The 24,196-nt window shown below is 38.5% G+C and overlaps 1 protein-coding gene across 2 annotated transcripts in view; it reads left to right on the top strand.

Annotated features, from left to right (window-relative positions):
* Positions 1–2,062: 2,062 nt before the first annotated feature.
* RNF13 (ring finger protein 13) overlaps positions 2,063–24,196 on the top strand; it is a 162,036-nt gene continuing 139,902 nt past the window's right edge. Inside the window, exons 1-2 of one of the 2 annotated variants that reach the window (XM_011972771.1) lie at positions 2,063–2,737; positions 3,305–3,406. The gene's annotated coding sequence lies outside the window, so the exon portion shown is untranslated. The remainder of the gene's footprint in view (positions 2,738–3,304; positions 3,407–24,196) is intronic. The other variant, XM_011972770.1, reaches the window with a different exon arrangement.

Below are 24,196 nucleotides of genomic sequence, written 5' to 3'. Positions count from 1 at the left end.
GGAAGGTTAAAAAAAAAAAACCTGTTAGATACAACACCTTAAAAGCACATTTTGTTTCTATAAAAAGATAATTAGTGGTATATTAGTATCATGTGCCTTATTAAACCTTCATGTTCTTGAAAATTGTAATTACGATATCTGTCAATCTTACTGTCTAATCTGCTTTAGAAAAATTAATACATTTTTCCAATATATTTTTTTCCAATTTACCTTTTTCAGCACAGGTTGGGAGAGTAAATGTTTTTGCAGAGTGTAGCCTAAACGTAGTACAAATCACACATTACCTTGTTCATAACTGAGAGAACTATACCTATTGTGATCTGAAGAGCAGATTGAAACCAGAAGTAAAATATTCTGTACTCCAGGTGCCTTTAAGGAATAAGCAAAGCTCTTTGGCTGAGCATGGTGACTCATGCCTGTAATCCTAGCACTTTGAGAGACTGAGGCAAGAGGATCCTTTGAGACCAGGACTTTGAGACCTGTCTGGGCAACACAGCCAGGCTCTTTCACTACAGAAAATAAAATAATTAGCCGGGCCTGGTGGCACATGCCTGCAATCATAGCTACTCCAGAGGCTGAGGTGGGAGGATTACTTGAGCCCAGGAGTTCTAGGCTGCAGTGAGAAACGATCTCACCACTGCACTCCAGCATGGGCAACAGAGAGAGACCTTGTCTCTAAAATAAATAAAAATAAAACAACAATAACAAAACCCAAAGCTCCTCTCTGTGGACTTAAATATATATATATATATTTTTTTTTTTTTGGAGACGGAATCTTGCTCTGTTGCCTATGCTGGAGTGCAGTGATGGGATTTCAGCTCACTGCAACCTCTGCCTCCCGAGTTCAAGTGATGCTCCTGCCTCAGCCTCCCAAGTAGCTGGGATTACAGGTGTGCACCACCAAGCCCGGCTAATTGTGTATTTTTAGTAGAGATGAGGTTTCACCATGTTGGCCAGTCTGGTCTTGAACTCCTGACCTCAAGTGATCTGCCTGACTTGGCCTCCCAAAGTGCTGGGATTACAGGCGTGAGCCACTGCACCCGGCCTAAAAAAATTTTTTTGATGTTATGCAAGAAATCTGATGTAATATACCAATTCGAGGTAATTTAATGAAAAAATGCTTATAGAGATATTATAAATGTGTTTATATTAATTACACTAGTCTTCTTAGTAATATTCCCAATGCTGAGTTTTATTTATGGCTTTCTTAAAGGCAGAATTGTGATTTAAGTATTGAATGTCTTCACAACCAATGAAAAGTTAAGACTATATAGAATACTCATAGGATAGACAGAAGAGGAAAGTACCTTTGATGGCTTTTATTTAATTTTTTAAAATTTGATTTTAAATTTCTTGTATTTGAATTTTATTTGAGTAGGTAATATTTACAAGGTTCAAAATTCAAAAGGCACAAAAGGATACACAATAAGGAAAGTGTCTTTCCCCCGTTGCTGTGTGCCACCTACTCAGGGCTCTCCAAGCAATCAAAGTTACAAGTTACATCCAATGGTATTCTACTAATATTCTGTGTGACAGCCTCCTCGCCACCATTTTTAAAACATGATGTTGAAGGAGTTGAAGCCTGTAAAGGCCTTATTAAAGGTGCCTTATTATTTGAAGCAGAAGTAGTGGCTGATTCTATGTCTCCTGACATTTTAGTTCAGGACTTGGTAATCTTTGCACTAAGTCACACTGCTTTTGTAAGGTGGCGAGTTGGCAATGATTAATCAGTGTGGATAGTACAATCCGGTAATTTTCGACTGGTTTAAGATTGGGACAACCAGAAAAGGTTTATCAGAAGGGCGGCAGGGGACGAGATTTTTGGTTCATCAAAAGGAGGCAAGGGTTTTAAAAATCACGTGGTTTGACTTTTGCTAAGCCCCGGGGATGGCGCGTGTCAGGCCCAGAGTGCTGATGTCAGCGCGGATGCGAGCCAGGCCTCGGGGGACTGGCGTTCAGACCTTGGGCCGCTCGCATCTCTAACAATTTGAGCCCTACACTAAGGTGTGGTCACGGTCCCACCCACCCTGATCTCAGACTGGGCACGGTGCGGGAGGAGGGCGGATGAGGCCTCGCCCTCGCCTCTTTAGTAGGTCGGGTGAGTGTAGTGTGCAGGGAAGAGACGTGTCAGCGTCAGCGCCAGGGCCAGGCCCGCCCGGGGGCAGCCGGGCAGCCGGATCTTGGGCTACTGTGTCCCAACAGCCGGAGCGGATCAGACCGACAGGCCCTGCCCGCTCGGTCCCGCGCCGTCCAGACCCTACGGTCTCCGTTTCTAGGGGCACATGGTTAGCGGCAGACGCCCACAGCCAATCCACTCTGCCAGCCTGCCCCTTCCTCTGCCAAGAGCAGCTTCTTCAGCCGCGCTACAGTTCCGCAGACGCCTGCCCCACCCTGCCCTTCCCTTCCAGGGAAGACGGATCACGCGGCCAAGAACGAGACTCGCAAACTGGGCATTTCTCGAGCCGGGCTGGAGCAAGTAGCGAGACTCCTTGTGAGAGTGGGAAGGAGCCTTAACAGGCAACCATGTGGCCCAATGGGTTTTCTGTGCCTTTGGGTGCGGACCAATGAGGCATGTGGGGCGGGACTTCCGCTTCGCCTCGGTGTTGTCGTCCCTGCTCCTACTCCGGGCTGTGGGGGTCGGTGCGGATATTCAGTCATGAAGTCAGGGTAGGGACTTCTCCCGCAGCTACGCGGCCGGCCGGCGAGACTGTTTGTGTTGCGGGGGCTGGACTTCAAGGTAAGACCTTGTCCGGCTTCGCGGCAGCCGGGCAGCGGGTTATCGAGAGGCCCAGAGAACATACCCCGCTTGTTGGCCCTCGAGCCCGGAGTCGGCCCTGCTGCTGAGGTCTTTTGCTGCTCCTCTAGAACTGCGCGAGAAGTAAATTAGGCTTTTTGCAAAAGGAATAAAATAGCCTTGCCCTCGGGGGACCGAGTCTCCTCTGCACTCTGATTCTGCGAGTTTGTGTGTGTCCAAAGTTGAGTTACCGGTTTTGCTTCTCTCATTCCCTTCTTGAGGCTGCAAGAGTCTGCCTGGAAAACATGTTTGGAAGGCTTTTCTTGGTCAAGCACCTGCCGCAACGTCCTCGGGGAAATCGCTTGACTTTAGTTGAGGGGGCTGTTTTGTCTTCGAATAGAAGGAGGGCAATCACTTCCTCTCTTTTACCCCCACCCCCTTTTTCTTTCCCTGGAAGCTCAGATTGCAGATTTGGGACGTGACCCCTGCTAGGGCCAGATACTACGGTCAGTCAGCAGCTGTGCCTGTACGCTTGACTTGACTTGCACTTATTAAAGAACTTTGTCCCAGAGAGAAAGAGAGAGTGGGCAGACATAGAAGCCAAACAGTAGTATCCCGGAAGCACTCATGCAACTTTGGTGGCAGCCACTCAGTTTTCTCTGCCGGTGTCTGGTAAATTCCTCTATTTTGTCCTAATCTGACAATAGTAAATAGTAAATTTCCAAAACTGTCGTTTCATCATCAGTTTCAGCACCGTGGGCAGCTGCTCGGGTCCTCTCTTGTTGCCCCAAACCTGCCCGGCTATTACTGTTAGTCAGTGATGCAGCAGGAACAGTGAAAACTGATGCATTCCTTTCAACAATGATGTGTTGTTCTCCAAGGAGAACATCTGCAGTTTTTGTTACAATATAAATAAGTAAGGTAGCTGTGCCTCCAAAGAGTTCTTGTGGAGAAACAAATCAATTCAAGATTTAAGGTAGGACTTTCAAGAGTTTATTCTATTTAAGGACAATTTTTTAAATGGGTGGAGATTAGCTCCATATCGAAGTAACAAAACTGGACAGTGGTAGCAATGAAAAAGAACTTTAAACAGGAGGTAAGAAGTGTAGTGCAGGGCCCATAAGGATTCATTAATAGGTTTTAGAATCAATTTAGTACATTGACATAAGCATTAAAAAGAAAGAAAAAAATACCAGAGGACATTGTATGGAATAAAAGTAAATATTATGGCAAGTAGCTTTTGTTTCAGTTTTTAACAATATGCATGTGTCAAGAGGAAGTTGGAAATGTAGAGTGTATTATGGATTATTGCAAAAACAAATGTTTCAAAAATACTGGATTCCAAATTTGAGAGTCAAGCTGGGTTCAGTTCTGCCACTTACTAATTCTGTGACATTTTCCGTAAATAACAAATGAGTTATGAGGATTAAATGAAACAAAATTTGTCTATTACGTAAGTTTTTTTGTTGTTTTGTTGGAAACTATTGAAGAGAAGGACGGTTATTTTTCTCTATGTAGGGAATGAGAACTGTTTTATTAGGTTTTTTTTTTAAACCTCTGCCTTTGTTTGAAGCTAGGCAGCTTGTCATCTTGTCTCTATGTGTAATGCAAATCTTAGACAAAATCTTGGTTTGAGAGTTATAATACTGAAGGGTTTGGGATAAGTTCTCATCTCTCCTTGTATAAAGCTAATTTTCTCAATAATTTTGGAGGAGCATAAATTGTTGTTAGCATTCAGCTTTCTTCCCTTGATATTTTTCTGCATTCCAGAATATCGTAGATTATTCAGAACTTTTACAGGCACTAACTTTAGCTAAGTGAGGGTAGGACTGAGGGTATGACTAAAGGGATAGATTTATGTCTTTGAGTTAAGTTGGAGAAAGGCATTTTATGCCTTATAGTTCTTCCCATAGGAGATGTATGAAATGAAATAGTTTGGTCAACTATCATGGTATGTTTTGCTTACTTCGTGTAGATGTGACCTAAAAATGGTTGGCATTTAAATAACAATATTTTTAAATCTGGGAATTAATGATGTTTAGCAGAAGGCAAATGAGTTTCAGTCAAAATAGTGTTTTGCACTGTTTGTCATGTTTACCATATGGCATTGCGTATGATAGTTTCACATGACATAAAAAGGGGAAGAAAGTTGGTAAGCATTGTTACTTTTCCCAAAAGAGGAAACAAAATTACAAGCAAATTCCTTTTAATAAAGCATACTGGTGAGTCATTGTTCAAAAATGTATGTATTCTATAGATATTTATTGAGCATATATAAAAGTAAAATATTAAACTTTTATGAATCTTTTACATTACACAAAAGTTGATTTGGGGACAACACAGCATATGATTGGTGTTGTCAAAGTTTATATAACGTAGTATATCAATAACAACAAAACAGTAATGTCGCTAATATTGATTGGTTACTATGAGCCAAATATAATTCTAAGCCCTTTGTAATATCTCAGGTGGTTCTTACAGTCATTGATGTAGTAGATGGTAAATTGTTTCCTTTTTATTTTTATTTTTGGGGGACAGGGTCTTGCTCTGTTGCCCAGGCTGGAGCGATTATGGCTCACTGCACGCTTGACTTTGTGTGCTCAAGGGATCCTCCTATCTTAGCCCAACAAATAGCTGGGACTACAGTCATATACTGCCATGCCTGGCTAGTTAAAAAAAAATTGTTTTTTTGTAGAGACAAGGTCTTGTTATGTTGCTCAGTCTGGTCTGAAACTCCAGGGTTCAAGTGATCCACCTGCTTCAGCCTTCCAAAGTGCTGGGATTACAGGTGTGATACATCATGCCTGTCTTATCCCCATTTTATAAGTGGGAAGTGGGGGAATTAAGGCATCACAGATACATAACTTGTGAGTTCACACAAGTAGCTGGTGGAGTAGTGGAGTAGCTGGAATTTGAACACAGGTATTCTGACTACGGAACGTCTGTCTCTTTTATGTCTTATTTCATTAAAAATGTGGAATGCCATGGGGCTATTGTGGATTCTTACTTGCTGGTGAGTTTCGGTGAGCTCCTCCTCAGTTTCCTTAACTGCTTCCTTATTTGTTTTTGTGGAGATTCAGATAATTTGTGAAGCATCAGATGGAGTATATGTTTAGTAAATTATATGCCTTAGCTTTTTTTTTTTTTTTCCATTGACGATAACGTCATTTGAAAGATTGTTAGCAGTTGAAGGAGGGTGGGAAAAAAAAAACTTCCACATAAGGACACTGCCCAAGCAAAGGTATAGAGATAGGAAAAGCAGAGTATATTTGGTAAGGGTATGTTTAAGGACCAGACTGGTAAAGATAGATGGATACAGATTATGGAGACTCTTAAATGTCAGACTAAAGATTTTGTGTATGATTTTTAGTTAAGAAGAAACTCTCTTTATGGATAATAATTTGTGAACAGGTCCAATGGAAGAGTGGAAGCCTAGAAGTAGGAATACCATGGAGTTTAACTATAGTAGTTGAGGCAAAAAGTGATGATTGTAGTGAAGGTACAAATTTGAAAGATGTTGACATTATAATGACATTGACACTGGGAACTGACCAGAGTATAGGCCCAGGACAAATTTTTGGGAGGATAGTGATGTTATTAGCAGAAATAAGGATATTATCATGAAGAACAGGTTTTGGTGGAAGGAGATTTAGGAGGAGAGAGGATGATAGGGAGTTTACTTTTGGAGCTGAGGAGTTGTTCAGATATTTGGAAATATAGAATGAAAACTGGAAGCTCTGTGTATTCTATGAAAAGGGAAGAGACCAAATACTTACATTGTAAGGAAATGACCTAAAAGTAACCACTCCTCTGTGGGTCAGAGTTTCACAAGAGTAATGTGACTCCTTAAATTCCTCACAAGTACAGATTTCTCAATGAAGATGCACCCATTATTTTTCCCTTTAGTGTATTTTGATTTGTGTCCTGGGAGATCAGGAGGTAAGTCAGTGGGGAGGAAAAATTTTTAGACCTAGCAAGGCTCCCGTTTATTAAAAAAATAGCTAGTAAACTGGAGACTAGGGATTCTCACACTAAGAATTTTGAGAGTCTGATTTTTGTGTGGTGCCAGGCATTTATAAACATATGTTGAATGTTGAATTGTTGAACATTTGAACATCTCCAGATTTTTATTTTTTTATTTTTTTATTTTTTGAGAGAGAGTCTCGCTCTGTCGCCCAGGCTGGAGTGCAGTGGTGTAATCTGGGCTCACTGCAAGCTCCACCTCCCGGGTTCATGTCATTCTCCTGCCTCAGCCTCCCGAGTAGCTGGGACTACAGGCGCCCGCCACCATGCCTGGCTAATTTTTTGTATTTTTAGTAGAGACAGAGTTTCACCGTGTTAGCCAGGATGGTCTCAATCTCCTGACCTCGTGATCCACCCGTCTCGGCCTCCAAAAGTGCTGGGATTATAGGCGTGAGCCACCGTGCCAGGCCCAGATTTGTTATTTTTATTATCACTTCTTTGTTACCTTGAATTGGTTAATAGCAAAACCTTTAGAATCAGAGAGCCTGTGTGCTTGTTATGGGGGACAATGAAAGTCAGGGTGCAACTGATGAGATTGTATTTTACTTATAGCCAGGATTGTGGAAAAAGAGACTCAAAGGATAAGAGGCTTACCATTTTTTCCATTCTGTAAAACGATGTTGATGACAATACCAATTCTGATAGTTGTTTTGAAATACTGAGTTAATATATGAAAAGTGTCTGGTACATGACAGATAGTAATTGAGATGTTTTTGTTATCAGTATTATTATCTTCATAAGTGGGGGCGAACACAGAGATCCCAGAACCTATTATAAGAAAAAAATTAAAACAACTGGAGGCCCTTTGTACTTGAAAAAGGGCACAGGACTAAGTCATAGAAGGACTGTAGGTTTCCTTTCTTGGAAGATTTTCTAGGGTTTGGTACAATTGGGTAGAGCATGATGTTGAATTAAGTAGTAAAATATGTCCATCTCAACTATTTTCAGTTTCCTGTCAAGTTCTCAGTAACTGGCCAATGAAACAAACCAACAGAAAAATGTTGTTGAGCATGATAAGAAGGTTTACATATCTTGTCATACCATTTTTGGAAACATTACTTGGATCCTACTACTTAGGGGTTTTTCTGTAACATTTATTCACTCAAACATTTGTTGAGTACCTTCTATGTCAGACACTGTTCTAAAGAGAAAAATCCTTGCCCTCATGGAGCTTATCTGCTAATGGGAGAAATAAGGTGCATTTTCATAATAGACGGTAATTAGATTTTTCTCGTACCATGTATTTGTACCTGTTTAAGCAGATGGTAATAATGAATACTATACCAGATTGTAACTAATTTTGCAGAGCATTTGAAAGAAGGGACCATGTCTTTCTTATTCACGTTTGTCTCTCCCTTTTCCCCTTTCTCCCAGTGGAATGGCTTAGATGGATTTAATGCTCAACAAATGTAGATACTCATCATATGTTTATTACAGGGAGAAGGTGTTAAGGGAGAGGCTAGATAGATCTTAAAGATTAAAGGAGTCAGTTAAATGTGGCAGGTATTAAGGACCCATGTACCCCCTAGATTGAAGGTGAGAAGAAGAGAATCTGGCCGGGTATGGTGGCTCACGTCTGTAATCCTAGCACTTTGGGAGGCCGAGGTGGGCAGATCACTTGAGGCCAGAGTTTGAGACCAGCCTGGGCAACATGGTAAAACCCCATCTGTACTAAAATATGAAAATTAGGCAGGCTTGGTGGCTCGCTTACATAATCACAGTTACTTGAGAGGCTGAGGCAGGAGAATCGCTTGAACCTGGGAGGCGGAGGTTGCAGTGAGCCGAGATTGTGCCACTGTTCTCTAGCCTGAGTGGCAGAGCACGACTCTGTCTCAAAAAATAAAATAAAATAAAATGAAATCAAATCAAATAAAATAGAAAAATAAAAAGAGAATCCCCTGGCTTATCTATGAGGTTGGAATAGAAATAAAGTTATATTGTAGCTGAAAGCATCAGCATTATGGGAGTCTGGGTGTCACGCAACAATCCCACTTATTAGCTGGGTGACTTTGCATAGGTATCTTAACCTGTCAGTTCATTTCCTCGTCTGTAAATGAAGTAGTTGGGATTGTCCAGTTAAAAATCTGCTTTTACCACTTCTTGTAAAATATCTCTTGCACTAATGTTTCACTTCACTAATGTAGATAATATAGAACCAAGCATGAGCTTCCATTGAATAAGCATGAGAAAATGTACATGGTTAGAAAGAAAAAAGACTGGAGGAATGGCAAGGAACTAAGCTAAATATACAGAGAGGAGCCAGTTTATGAAGAACTTCTTTGCTAAACCACAATTTAGTTCTGAACTTTATTCTGAAAACTGCTTACTCTGTTAAGGAATTTTTGCAGGCAGTAACATAATCAGGCATTTTTATATCTACCTTTATATTCCTCTTAAGAGAAGGTAATCCCTGAGGAAGATATTTGTTATTTCTAGTTGTTTCAATGATGTAGATCTTCCTGAGGAAATCGGTGTTTTTAACTTTGAAATAAAGTCTGAGGAACATTGTCAATTTTGTGGTTATGGAGTTAATAATTAAATATTAATGATCATGAAATATTCAGACATTAAAACATTTAAATGTTTATTGCGACATTAATGTGAACTGAAAAGAAAACTGAAATTTTGGGATGTTTTGCGCTTTGATATGAGAGAGCTCCTGGTCACCTACAAGAATTTGGCTTAGAATCATTTTTAAGGAGTTAGAAATATGTTGACCTTGAATTGATTGAATGTGAATGTAGTTCAGGCTTGCTCTTTCGCTCGATCTCTTTCTTTCTTTCTTTCTTTTTCTTTCTTTCTTTCTTTTCTTTCTTTCTTTCTGTCTCTCTCTCTCTCTCTCCCCTCTTCCTTCCTTCCTTCCCTTTCTTTCCTTTCTTTCCTTTCTTTCTTTCCTTTCTTTCCTGCTTTCTTGCTTTTTCTGTTGCCTTGGTTGGTCTCAAACTCCTGGCCCCAAGCAATCCTCCCTCCTCAGCTTCCCAAAGTGCTGGGATTACTGGCATGAGTCACCACTCCCTGCCCAGGCTTCGTTTCTAATGATAGAAATATCCAGAAAAACTTTATAGAGGGAATGAATTTCCACTGGGAAATAATCCTAGTAAGGAGCTGGTGATAAATCAATATTTCTGAATGAAGTCATGAGGGAGAAACATCGACTTTATTTAGACATAAAACACCTCATTAAATGTTGAAGAATACTTTATTTGCATAATTACTATGCTTGTCATTTGCACATTTGACCTTCAAAGAGGAAGAACTGCTTATAATTTCCACATTTATCCAACACGTATTATAAATGTTAATTGCTTTTTTTGGAAAAAAAATTGAGGTAAAAATTGACGTAATTAACCATTTTGAAGCAACAGTTCAGTGGCATTTAGTATATTTGCAGTGTTGTGCAACCATCACTTCTGTCGAGTTTCAAAACATTTTTATCACTTTAAAGTAAAATCTCATACCTATCAAGCAGTTACTCCTCATTCCCTGAGGCCCCTAGCTCATGGCAACCAAATCTGTTTTCTGTTTTTATGGATTTACTTATTCTGGATATTTTATATAAATTGAATTATTCGATATTTGAGTTTTTATCCCTGGCTTCTTTCATTTAGCAAAACGTTTTCAAGGTTTACTCACATGTAGCTTGTATTGGTACTTCTTTCCTTTTTATAGCAGAAGAATATTCCTTTGCATGTATATATATCAGTTTGTTTATCTATTTATCCATCGATGGATATTTGGGTTGTGTCCACCTTTTAGTTATTATGAATATGTTGCTGTGAATATTTGTGCCCAAGGATTTATTTGAGTACCTGTTTTCACTTCTTCGGGTATATACCAAGAATGGAATGCTGGGTCTTATGGTAATCCTGTTTAGCTTTTTGAGGACCTGCCAAACTGCTTTCCACAGTAACTAAACCATTTTACATTCCCACTGAATGTGTGAGGGTTCCAATTTCCCTACATCCTTGCCTACGCTTATTTTCTGTTTTTAAGAAATGATAATTGCCATCCTTATGGGTGTAAAGTGGTATCTCACTGTGGTTTTGATTTGCATTTCCCTGATAACTAATGATTTTAAGCATCTTTTCATGTGCTTGTTGGCCATATGTATATCTACTTTAGAGAAATGTCGATTCAAGTTATTTGCCCTTTTAAAAAAATACGTTGTTCGTGTTTTTGTATTGGGTTGTGTTTTTATATACTCCAGATACTAGACTGTTCATTATCAAATATATAATGTGCACATGTTTTCTTCCATTCTGTGGATTTTTTTTTCAATTTTTTGATAATGTCCTTTGATCGATAAATGTTTTGAATTTTGATGAAGTCCATTTTATTTATTTGACTCGTTTTTGGTATCATATCTAAGAATCCATTTCCAAATCCCAGGCCATGAAGATTTGTCCTATGTTTTCTTCCAAGAGTTTTATAATTTTAGTTCTTATATTTAGCTCACTGATTCGTTTTGTGTTAATTGTTGTATAGGGTGTAAATTCCAACTTCATTGTCTTGGATGTGAATAGTTGTTCCAGCACCACTTGTTGAAGACACTGTTCTTTTGTCATTGAATGGTCTTCGGCATCTTTAAAATCACTTGGCTATAGATGTATGAGTTTATTTTTGGATGCTCAATTCTACTCCTTTGGTCTATATATCTATCGTTATGCCAGTGCTATGTTGTTTTGATTACTGTAGCTTTGTGGTAAGGTTTTGAATTTGGGAAATGTGAGTTCTCCAGCTTTGTTCTTCTTTTTAAAAATTGTTTGACCTGTTTTGGCCCCTTGCAATTCCATATGAATTTGAGAATCAGCTTTTCCATTTCTGCATAAAAGGCCATCAAAATTTTGATAAGTAACATATTGAATCTGTAGATTGCTTTGGGTAGTATTGCCATCTTAACAATATTAAGTCTGTCAGTGCCTGGATGTGTGTTTGATATCTTTCAGCAGTGTTTTTGTGTTTTATGGTTTTCAGTGTACAAATCTCTCACCTCTTTTGTTATATTTATTCCTGGGTATTGTATTCTTTTGGATACTATTATAAATGGAAGTTTTTCTTAATTTAATTTTTGGATAATTCATTGCTGGGGTGTAGAAACACAACAGATTTTGTGTGTAACATTTATTGCCTTTAACAGTCATTTACTGTCTTTTTTCCATATGCAAGCTGAATCACGTGAGTAAATAAAAAAGTGGAAAGTGGAACACTAAAGAACTTGATCTGTAAGATGTCTGATTTCCCTGAATGTGGAAACTATGAAGGATGTTTTTAGCATAGTGTTGAATGACTATCTTACTATAATTGGGCTATTCCATTTCTGGTATCATGTTACATATATTTGGTCATTATTAAAGAAGGTAGATCATTTCATTTTCTTTAGGTTTGGAGAGAAGTGTCAATATGTAATTCATTTTCAAAGTTATAATTATTTTGCAACTTAATTTTGATGTTACAGAGAAAGCCTCAGGGATAAACCATATTTATCACAGTCTGGTACAGAGATCCATGAATAATAAAGATAAAATTAGAACAGAAGCTAATTTAAATATATAAATTATCATTAATATATGTTAGTTTTTATGTTTTTCTTGAAGTTTTCAAATAGCCTTAACATTTCATTATGAATAGAAATGTGAACAATTTCAACCTCGTAAGTAATTAAAGAAATGCAAATTTATGCAATACTTGGATGATATGGGAAGGGCAGTATTTCATGACACAGACTTTTAATTGAATCCTAACTTCACTATTTAAGAGGTAAGTGTTACTGGGCAAGCAACTGAACACTTAAAACACTTAAAAATAGGAGGAAATATTTATAAAGTGCTTGCTGTGTGTTAGGCGCTGTTTTAAGCACTTTATGCTGTTGATCCAAGTCTTTATTCCTATATTTATGGAGAGACAGTGGAACCTACTATAGAGTTGTGAGGATTAAAAGAAATAATGTATATTAAGTACTTAGCCAGATATATAGTAAGCATTTGATAAATATTAGCTATTTTTGTCATTTATAATTTCACCTAACACCAACAAAAGACCAAAAAAGGAGAATCGATGCAATGAAAGGCATATTTATTTGGAAATATTAATAGGAATGTTCTTTTCTGGAAAGCAATTTGGCAATATGTATGAAGTCTTAAAATGTTTCTTTGGTGTAGCGATTCCATGTCAGGGAATCTATCCCAAGAAGATAATCAGAAGTATGGAAAGATTTATATTCACTGGAAAATTATTTGTAATAGCCTGAGTTGAATTCAATTCAATATTGTACGGCAAGAAAATAGACAAAGTTATGTGTCAGCCATATAAAGCAGTACAAAGTAGTGGTTATAAAGAGTTTGAACAACTGTAATTTCAAGTAAAAAAAGCATACAAATCATAATACAATATGATACAAGTGATTACTTTGAACTTTGGAAGACATTGTATTATTAAAATAAAATAACATGTTAAAGTTTTGAAGTAACTACAGAGTTAAAGTTGTAAAAACAGTACAAAGACCTTTATGTATTTTGTTATTAGAGAGAAAGTTGTTTCTCTGATGCTGTATTTTCCTGTAAACAACAATATTCTTTTTAAAGAAATGGCTGATTTCAGGGCTGGGGCAGGAAAAGTACAAGATAGGACTGGAAAATCTTGTGCCAGAAAACAAGGAGGTGCTCAAGAGTGTTGGGAACGTATTAAAAAGACACAGAAGCTAGCTTGAATAAGCCTGCACTGGCCAAACAATTGGACATCAAACTAATAATACAATAACAGATTACAACCCATTGAATAAAACAGTAATATGTGATTCCATAGTGATATAAATAAATAAATGAATAAATTAAAATTTTGCCAAGAAATGTGATAATTACCATGGTAGGCAGAATAATGACTGCCCAAATATGTCCATATCGTAATACTTGGAATCTGAGAATATGTTACCTAGTATGAGAAAAGGAACTTTGCAGAAGTGATTAAGGACCTCCGTTTGGGAAGATTATCTGTGTGGGCCCAGTGTAATCACAATTGTCCTTAAAAATGGAAGAGGGAGGCATAAGAGGAGTTTGTGATAATATGCTGTAAGAAGGAATTAATCTACCATTGCTGGCTTTGAAGATGGAAGAAGAGGCTACAAGCCAAGGATGTCAGCAGCCTCTAGAAGCTGATAAGTATAACAATCAAATTGTTGTATAATGTAAAACATTTTCATTTAAAAACATAGATGGATAATATCCTAGACTAGAAAAAAAATGTATGTTTTGTGAAAGGAAATGACCTCTGTCCTAGTTTTCCTTTGGGGCTTTTGTTTTGTTTTGTTTTTTTAAAGATATACACACAGATATAGTTAGGTAGATTGATAAACAGACACATACAGGATTATATGAGTATGTCTAGTTAATGTCCATTTGTAAGTATATCTATATCAAAAAGCTGCAAAAGAAAACTAGGTCAGAGGTCATCCTCTTTTTTTTTTTTTTAATTTAACTTTTATTTTAAGTTCAGGTGTACACGTGCAGGTTTGTTATGTAGGTAAACTTGTGTCATGGGAATTTGCTGACTAGATGATTTCATCACCCACATATTAAGCCTAGTACCTGTTAGTTATTTTTCCTGATTTTTTTTTTTTTTTTAAAGAGACGAAGTCTTTCCGTGTTGCTCAGGCTGGAGTGCACTGGCCATCATAGCTCACTGAAGCCTCAAATTCTGGGCTCAAGCAATCCTCCTGCCTTAGCCTTCCCAGTAACTGGGACTATAGGTGCATGCCACTACACCTGGCTAATTTTTGTATTTTTTGTAGAGACAGAGTCTCGCTATGTTGCCCAGGCTCCAGCAACCCTCTTTTTTTTTTTTTTTTTTTTTTTTTAATTAAGACTCAGTCTCACTCTATTGCCCAGGCTAAGTGCAGTGGCACATTCTCTGCTCACTGCAACCTCTGCCTCCCAGGCTGAAGTGATTCAGCCTTCTGAGTAGCTGGGATTACAGGCACCACCATGCCCGGCTAATTTTTGTATTTTTAGTAGAGACAGGGTTTCACCATGTTGTCCAGGCTGGTCTCAAATTCCTGACCTCAGGTGATCTGCCCATCTCAGCCTCCCAGAGTGCTGGGATTACAGGTATGAGCCACTGTGCCCCGCCTCCAGCAACCCTCTTGACATAGATGTTGTACATTCCAGACCTGGTGTTGGCAGCTGCGCCCTGACTGCCTCTGCATACCTACCCATCAGCACCCCAGTCGGCTGTTTATTGTTTGCCTGGCAACCTTGGACCAGCTCTGGTCTGGTCAACCCAGTGAGATTCTCTGTTACCTAGAGTGCTGCAACCACACCTGCTGCAATGAAAACTGAATTTCAGCCTTAGACTGTCTTCCAAGTTTGTCCCTTTGTAATGTCTCCTTCAGTGTTACTCTCTTATAGTTTAATAATTCCTTTTCTCTAAAAAATTAAAAACAGCTTTACTGAATTATAATTCACATACAATAAACTATATAAAGTGTATACTTTGATAAGTTCTGATATATTTATATAATCATGTAACCACCTCTGTAATGAAGTTAATGAACATATTCATCACTCCTAGAAGTTTCCTCATGCCCTTTTGGAATCCCTCTCTCCTGCCCCTCCCTACCTCTCTTCGTATCTTTATATTTACTATCCTATCATAGCTTAATAATCATTTATATTGAATACCTTTTGTTTAACTTACTGAATAGTGTCTCCTGTCTGAACCTCTGCTGGTACAAAATTGGTATCTGGAGTGGCTCCAGCAGATAGATCTGAAATTCTGAGATTTTGGCATTTGGTTGGTTATGCCTTTGGGCCTGAGCACAGTGCTAAGCTCCTTGTCAGAGGGAAATGGAATGCTAGTAATCCATGGCATCACAATTAATTAAGCTATCACCTGTGGTTGATTATGATGTGTTGCTAATGAATGCAGATGCCTCAGAGCCCAAGTGGCTGCTACATTTGACCTTTATGGCAATAATAACTATAAGGACTGTAGTGTAGGATAGAGTCTTTGAGTATAATTAAAGGCTTACAGACAGAAAATGACAGCTCAGATTTGTTAACTCTGCTCAAGATCTGCGCTTTCTCTTTTTTGATTATATATTTTACTTCAAATCATTTCATCTCCTCCAAATTATAAGTAAACTTGTAAATTAAAAGACTTGTTGCTTGCTTATTTAAGAAATGTTTTGCTGTATAAAAGTAATTCACACTTAGAGAACTTGAGCAAGTAGAACAGATTTCTCTTAATATTTTCATGTATTTTCTTCTAGTCTCCTGTATATATTATGTAAAATGAAATAGTCTAGGGAGTTTTAGTTTTTTATTCTGAAACATGCAGATAAATATAAAGAAGAATAAAAACCACAGAGTCCCACCATCCAGAGTTTACATGATTCAGCAAATTCATTTATTATTTCATAGTATTTATGTTTTGTTTTAAGACAGGGTCTTGCTCTGTCACCCAGGCTGGGGTGCAGAGGTACGATCTTGTCTCACTGCAACTTCTGCCTTTTGGGCTCAAACGATCCTCACGCCTCAGCCTCCTGAGTAACTGGGACTACCTGTGCATGCCACTATGCCTAGCTAATTTTTGTATTTTTTGTAGAGACAGAGTTTTGCCATCTTGGCCGGGCTGGTCTTGAACTCCTGGACTCAAGCAATCCATTCACCTCAGCCTCCCAAAGTGCTGGGATTACAGGCGTTAGCCACCATGCCTAGCCATATTTACATATTTTTAAATATTAACTTACAGTTGACCCTCTGTATCCATGGCTCTGTATTTGTGGATTCAACCAGTGTTCAAAATATTCAGGCAAAAATGGATGGTCGCATCTCTACTGAACATGTTAAACATTGTGGTATAACAACTATTTACATAGCATTTACACTGTATTCAGTATTACAACTGATCTAGAGATGATTTAAAGTATATCGAAGGGTTTGCATAGATTTTAGTATGAACGGGCAGTCCTGGCACCAATCTCCTACAGATACCGAGGATGACTGTATATATAAAGTATATATAAACTTTTAACATTTTTAATGTTAAGGTCTTAAATTTTTTTTCTGAGCATAGTTAACAGTTAGTCACATTCAGAGGCTCTGCAGAAGATATCAAGAGAGGCCATGTAGGCATTCAGTCTACAAATATTAATATTAAACACCTAATACATGCTAGGCACTCTTTAGGTACTTGTGATACATCCATAAAATAAAGATTCCTGTCTTTGAGGAGCATATATTTTTGTGGCAAAGCTGAACAATAAACAATAAATATTACAAGTATTATAGTGTGATAGAAAGTCGTGAGTATTATAATAAAAAAAGAAAAGATGATTATAAGAAGAGTGAGGCGTGGTAGGTGCATACACAGGCTGCAAACACTTGCCAAGGGAGAGTGTGGTGTCCAGAAAAGACCAAGAACAGGGCTTGGTCTTTGGGTGATGTTTTAAATAAACAGTTGTTACAGGCTGAGTGTAGTGGCTCATGCCTGTTATCCTAGCATTTTGGGAGGCCAAGGTAGGAGGATCGCTTGAGGCCAAGAGTTCAAGACCAGCCTGGGCAGCAAGGCAAGACCCCCATCTCTCTATTTTTTTTTTAAGAAACAGTTGTTATAATCCATGGGAGTGGTATAACTTGATCTGGTGCTCCACCATTAACATGGTAACCCATGTTAAGTTTCATGCTTAACACCTGAGCTAAGTATGAGTCATTAGACTTCTCAGCTTTTTGTTCAGAAATTGCAAAAATTAAAGGAGGGATTGGGATGAGGGAACTGGTTCATTTAGTCAGCCAGTTAGACTCTAGCACTTAAACATAGAAATTGAATCCCCTAAAATAGGGAAAATGGAGCGATAGTGCAAGTTCCCTGTGTTGTTTTTGTTTTATTTTACAATGTTGTTTTGATGATTAGATGCTTAACACAGTTCCTAGCACAAAATTAAGTTTTCTATCAATGTTGGCTACAGTGATGGTGACATTTATGTGAGGAATCATGAAAATTAAACATTCGGGTTCGGGAGATAGATGACATTAACGCCTTCAAGTATACTTTGCATGGTATTTGATATTTTGGTAATCAAGAAAACCAGAATTTTCTACCATCTTACATCTTAGTGTTGAATATTCTGCTATTCATGAAAGCAATTTCATTGTCAATTGTCTTTTTCTTGTTTGCTGTGTGGCTTATTGCTAGGGTTGGCAACCTATGGTACTCGTGACAACAATGGTATTTGAAAGAATTATGAAGTCTGTTTTTGTTAGCACTCCTATCTCTCTCTCTCTGTTTCTCCTTTCTTTAGTTTGACCCTCTGCCCGCTGCCTATTGACTTGGAAGAAGTTTATGAATAATGACTTGGTATGCCACTTGCCAATCTTTGGTTCAAAACAGTGCTTTCCAAATTTGACTTAATTATAAGGATTCAATAGGGAACTTTTTTTTAAAAGTCAAATTATAGGTTTTCTGTCTGCATCTCAAGGAGAGGGGCCTGGGAACATTTATTTTTGTCACAGGCACTGAGAGATTTGTGATATACTGAACTAAAAATGTATTTTCTATTTATAAGAATCACCTGGAGTATATGTAAATACTGTAAGTAGTATAGATTACCAGATCACATCTCATATACACTGAATGAGAAACTATAACTTTGGGGTTGAGAACAATTGGTATGAAGGCCCTGAGATTGGAAAGAATTTGGTATTTTGGAAAAACCTATTTCTTTTTTTTTTCTTTTTGAGATGGAGTCTTGCTCTATCACTCAGGCTGGTGTGCAATGGTAATCTTGGCTCACTGCAACCTCTGCCTCCCAGGTTCAAGCGATTCTGCTGCCTCAGCCTCCCAAGTAGCTGGGATTACAGGAATGAGCCACCAGGCTAGGCTAATTTTTGTATTTTTAGTTGAGACAGGGTTTTGCCATGTTGGCCAGGCTGGTCTCGAACTCCTGACCTTGGGTGATTCTCCTGCCTCGGCCCCCCTAAGTGTTGGAATTACAGGTGTGAGTCACCACACCTGCCCGGAAAAACCTGTTTCTTAATCTATTAAAAGTAAAAAATTGATCCTTTTTTTTCATTTGTTGAAAAATCAAATTGTAAAACATTTATTGCATTAGATGAAAAAATTTTGCTTTGGTTGATGGTGGTAGTTAAAAATCTTAGATTATGCTTGCTTTTACTTGGAAGGCTTTATGTTAGAGGAATTTGCTGGGCAAACTTCTGTTTTCTTGCAAAAAATATTGTGCATCTTATTTTTGCTTAAAAAGAGAAGCCATGTTATTGTTGTTTTTGTTTTGTTTTGTTTTCTGATGTAACACTTTTGCTTATGACAACTTCTGATCCAGTGTCTTTAAAAGCTTTAAAAAACTGTGGGGATTTACGTATAGCATGTGATATGGTTTGGCTGTGTTCCCACCCAAATCACATTTTGAATTGTAGCTCCCATAACCCCCATGTGTTGTGGGAGGGACCCGGTGGGAGGTAATTGAATCATGGGGGTCGTTTTTTCTGTGCTGTTCTTGTGGTAGTGAATAAGTCTCATGTGAATTGATGGTTTTATAAAAGGGAAGTTCTCCTGCACATGCTTTCTTGCCTGCCACCATATAAGACATGCCTTTGCTCCTCCTTCACCTTCTGCCATGTTTATGAGGCCTCTCCAGCCATGTAGAGCTGTCAGTCCATTAAACCTCTTTTTCATTATAAATTACCCAGTCTCGAGTTTTCATCATAGCAGTATGAAAATGGACTAACATAGTAAATTGTTACCAGTGGAGTGGGTACTGCTATTAAGATGCCTGAAAACTTACATTTAAAAGGGAAGCGACTTTGGAACTGGATAACAGGCAGAGGCTGGAACAGTTTGGAGGGCTCAGAAGAAGACAGGAAAATGTGGGAAAATGTGGAGCTTCCTAAAGACTTGTTGAATAGTTTTGACCAAAATACTGATAGTCATATGGACAATGAAGTTCAGGCTGAAGTGGTCTCAGAAGGAGATGAGGAACTTATTGGGAACTGGTGAAAAGGTGATTCTTGATATGCTTTAGCAAAGAGACTGGTGGCACTTTGTCCCTGCCCTAGAGATTTGTGGAACTTTTAACTTGAGAGAGATGATTTAGGGTATCTGGCGGAAGAAATTTCTAAGCAGTAAACTGTTCAAGAGGTGACCTGAGTGCCCTTAAAAGCATTCAGTTGGCCGGGCGCAGTGGCTCACACGTGTAATCCCAGCACTTTGGGAGGCCGAGGCAGGCAGATCCTGAGGTCAGGAGATCGAGACCATGGTGAAACCCCGTCTCTACTAAAAATACAAAAAATTAGCTGGGCGCGGCGGTGGGCTCCTGTATTCCCAGCTACTCTGGAGGCTGAGGCAGGAGAATGGCGTGAATCCGGGAGGCGGAGCTTGCAGTGAGCTGAGATCGCGCCACTGTACTCCAGCCTGGGCGACAGAGCGAGACTCCGTCTCAAAAAAAAAGCATTCAGTTGTGTTCATTCACAAAGATACGGTTTGAAATTGGAACTTAAGTTTAAAAGGGAAGCAGAGCATAAAAGTTTGGAAAATTTGCAGCCTGATGATGCAGTAGAAAAGAAAAATCCATTTTCTGAGGAGAAATTCAAGCCAGCTGTAGAAATTTGCTGAAGTAACAAGGAACCAAATGTTAATTGCCAAGAAAATAGGGAAAATGTCTCCAGGGCATGTCAGAAGTCTTCATGGCAGCCCCTTCTATCATAGGCCCAGAGGCCTAGGAGGAAAAAATGGTTTGCTGGGTTGGGCCCAGGGCCTTGCTGCTTTGTGAAGTCTTGGGACTTGGTGTCCTGGGTCCTAGCTGTGGCTAAAAGGGACCAAGGTACAGTTTGGGCCATGGCTTCAGAGGGCGCAAGCCCCAAGCATTAACAGCTTCCACATGGTGTTGAGCCTGCAAGGTGCACAAAAGTCAAGAACTGAGGTTTGGGAATCTCTACCTAGAATTCAGAGAATGTATGGAAACGCTTGGATGTCCAGACAGAAGTTTGCTGCAGGGGTGAAGCCCTCATGGAGAACCTTTGCTAGGGCAGTGTGGAAGGGAAATACAGGGTTGGAGCCCCCCACACAGAGTCCCTACTGGGGACTGCCTAGAATAGCTATGAGAAGTGGGCCACTGTTCTCCAGACCTCAGAATGGTAGATCCACGAACGGCTTGCACCACGTGCCTGGAAAAGCTGTAGACACTCAACGCCAACCCATAAAAGCAGCCAGGAAGCGGGCTGTACCCTACAAAGCCACAGGGGCAGATCTGCCCAAGTCTGTGGGAGCCCACCTCTTGCATCAGCATGATCTGGATGTGAGACATGGAGTCAAAGGAGATTATTTTGGAGCTTTAAGATTTGATTGCCCTGCTGTCAAATTTCAGACTTGCATGGACCATGTAGCCCCCTTGTTTCTTCCAGTTTCTCCCGTTTGGAATGGGTGTATTTAACCAATGCCTGTCCCCTCATTGTATCTAGGAAGTAACTAACTTGCTTCTGATTTTACAGGCTCATAGGTGGAACGGACTTACCTTGTTTCAGATGAGACTTTGGACTGTGGACTTTTGAGTTAATGCTGAAATGAATTAAGACTTTGGGGGCTGTTGGGAAGGCATTATTTGTTTTGAAATATGAGGGCATGAGATTTGGGAGGGGCCAGGGGCAGGTATTTCTTCATAGCAGTATGAAAATGGACTAATACAGTATGTGTTAGAAGTTCTAGTTGCCAGAATTCCTGGAAATCTTGATGCTTTTTAAGGGACACTAGGAAGTTATTGATATATTTAGGTGGTGTGTGAGCTGTGAACACTATTTTGGAGGAAATTTTATGGTGCCATATATATGTTATATACATATACATATACATAATCACATTTGTAGGAAAAATAACCTATTAAATGATGTGTGACTGGCTATTATAAATTTTCCACTAAAATAGTTAATTGTTCACTGATTTTTTTCTGTTAGTGCTTGGTACAGTATATATTCTTTTGATGCTTATTGTAGTATAAGGTACATTTCTTGAAAAAAACAAATGGAAATTACTCTTTGTTTATTCTTTTCGCAAATTAGGAAAAGATAACAATTCTTTTAGTAGTGGAATATTTTGGTCCAGTTCTTGAGATGCCAGTGAAGGTCAGGAATACAGCTTCAGAACCAGTGGAATCTGAGCTTACTTGGTAGATTTCTTATGGAGATGGTTGGCTGTTTCATGAGTGTTATTTGGCAGTGAAGTCGTTGGTATCACACTGTTGACTCATCTTCAGAATTAAAATTTATTTGGAAGTGAATTTCCTGAAAGTAATACTGGTCTTAAAAATTCATTGTCAAAGATTTAAATGTGAAGTTAGGATTTACTGTGATGCTTGGGAAATTTTTAAATTTTTCAGTGACCAGCATTAGACAGGTAACTGTCATTTATCCTCTAAAACCATACAGATAATCATGTGTGCCAGCCAGTTTGCTCATTTCTCAAAAATGAGGCCAAGAGAAAATGCAGCAAAACCAAGAGTTGATTTTTTAAAAAATCTATGAAATTAACAAATCTTTCATTATATTGGTTAAAGAAAACAAGAGAGGAGACTCAACTAAAATCAGAAATGGAAGAGGGGATATAACTACCAATTTTACAGAAATAAAAAGGATTGTAAGTGTACTATGAACAATTGTATGCGGAGAAATTGGATAACCTAAATGAATTGGATGAATACCTGGAAAGACACAACCTCCCAAGACTGAATCATGAAAAAATAGAAAGCTTGCACAGACCTATGGGAGATTGAAGCAATAATCAAAAACATTCCAAGAAAGAAAAGCCTGGGATCAGATGGCTTCATTGGTGAATTCTACCAAATATGTAAGGAAGAGTCGACATCAATTTTCCTCAAACTCTTCCCAAAAAACTGATAGAGAACACCTCCTAACTCATTCTAAGGGGCCAAAATTACCCTGGTACCAAAGTCAGACAAGGATACTAAAAACAAAAAAAAAAAAGAAAAGGAAATACCTTATCTGTCTCTCTCTCTTTTTTTTTTTTTGAGACGGAGCCTTGCTCTGTTGCCGAGACTGGAGTGCAATGGCATGATCTTGGCTCACTGCAACCTCCGCCTCCCAGGTTTAAGTGATTCTCCTGCCTCAGCCTCCTGAGTAGCTGGAGTTACAGGTGCCTGTCACCATGCCTGGCTAATTTTTGTACTTTTAGTAGAGGCAGAGTTTCACCATTTTGGCCAGGCAGACCGTAATCTCTTATGACTGCTGATGTAAAAATCCTCAACAAAATGCTAACAAACTGAATTCAGCAGCACATTAAAAGCATTATACACATGACCAAGTTGGACTTATTCCTGGAATGCAAGGATAGTTCTACATGTGAAAAGTCTTATAATCAATGTAATGTACCACATTAAGAGAATAAAAACACATAATCATTTCAATAGATGCAGAAAAAGCATTTCACAGAATTTAACACTCTTTCATGATAAAATGCCCAACAAACTGAAAATAGAGGGAGACTACCTCAACAGAATAAAGGCCACATATAAAAAACTGACAACTAATATAATTGATCGTAAAAGACTGAAAGCTTTTCCTCTAAGATCAGGAACAAGACAAGGATTCCTGCCTTTGCCATTTCTATTTATCATGGTACCAGAAGTCCTAGCCAGAGCAATTAGGCAAGAAAGAGAAATGAAAGGCATCCAGATTAGAAAGGAATAAGTAAAATTACCATTGTAAGCGGATGATATGATCTTACATGTGGACAATCCAAGATTCCACAGAAGAAAAAATATCTGATAGAACTATTAATAATAAATGAATTCAGCAAAGTTGCAGGATACAAAATCACACACAAAAATCAGTTGCATTCCCATAAAGTAACAGTGAACTATCCAAAAAGGAAATTAAGAAAACAATTCCATTTACAGTATCAACAAAAATAAAGTAGTAATAAACCAAGGAGGTGGAAGAATTGTACACTGAAAATTATAAGACTTTGCTGAAATAAAGAAGACGTAAATAAATGAATAGACATTCCATGTTTACGGATTGATAGACTTAATACTGTTAAGATGTCAGTACTACCCAAAGCAATCTATGGATTCAATGTAATTATTATTAAAATCCCAATAACGTTTTTGCAAAAATAGAAAAATCTATCCTAAACCATATATGGAATCTCAAGGGACTCCAAATAGCCAAAACAAAGTTGTAGGTCGCATACTTCCTGATTTCAAAACTTAGCTACAAAATTACAGTTATTAAAATAGTGTGGTACTGGTGTAAAGATAGACATATAGACCAATGGAATAGAATAAAGAGCTCAGGAATAAAGCCTCACATACATGCTCAAACAACTTTTGACAGAAGTCCTCCTGTGGTTTGGAAATGGTTTGCTTGGCCCCACCAAGTCTCATATTGATATTTGATCCCCAGTATTGGAGATAGGGTCTGA

This window comes from Mandrillus leucophaeus, unplaced genomic scaffold, assembly GCF_000951045.1.
Source record: "Mandrillus leucophaeus isolate KB7577 unplaced genomic scaffold, Mleu.le_1.0 Scaffold130, whole genome shotgun sequence".
Classification (NCBI taxonomy): domain Eukaryota; kingdom Metazoa; phylum Chordata; class Mammalia; order Primates; family Cercopithecidae; genus Mandrillus; species Mandrillus leucophaeus.
This window is presented reverse-complemented; position numbering and strand designations above follow the sequence as displayed.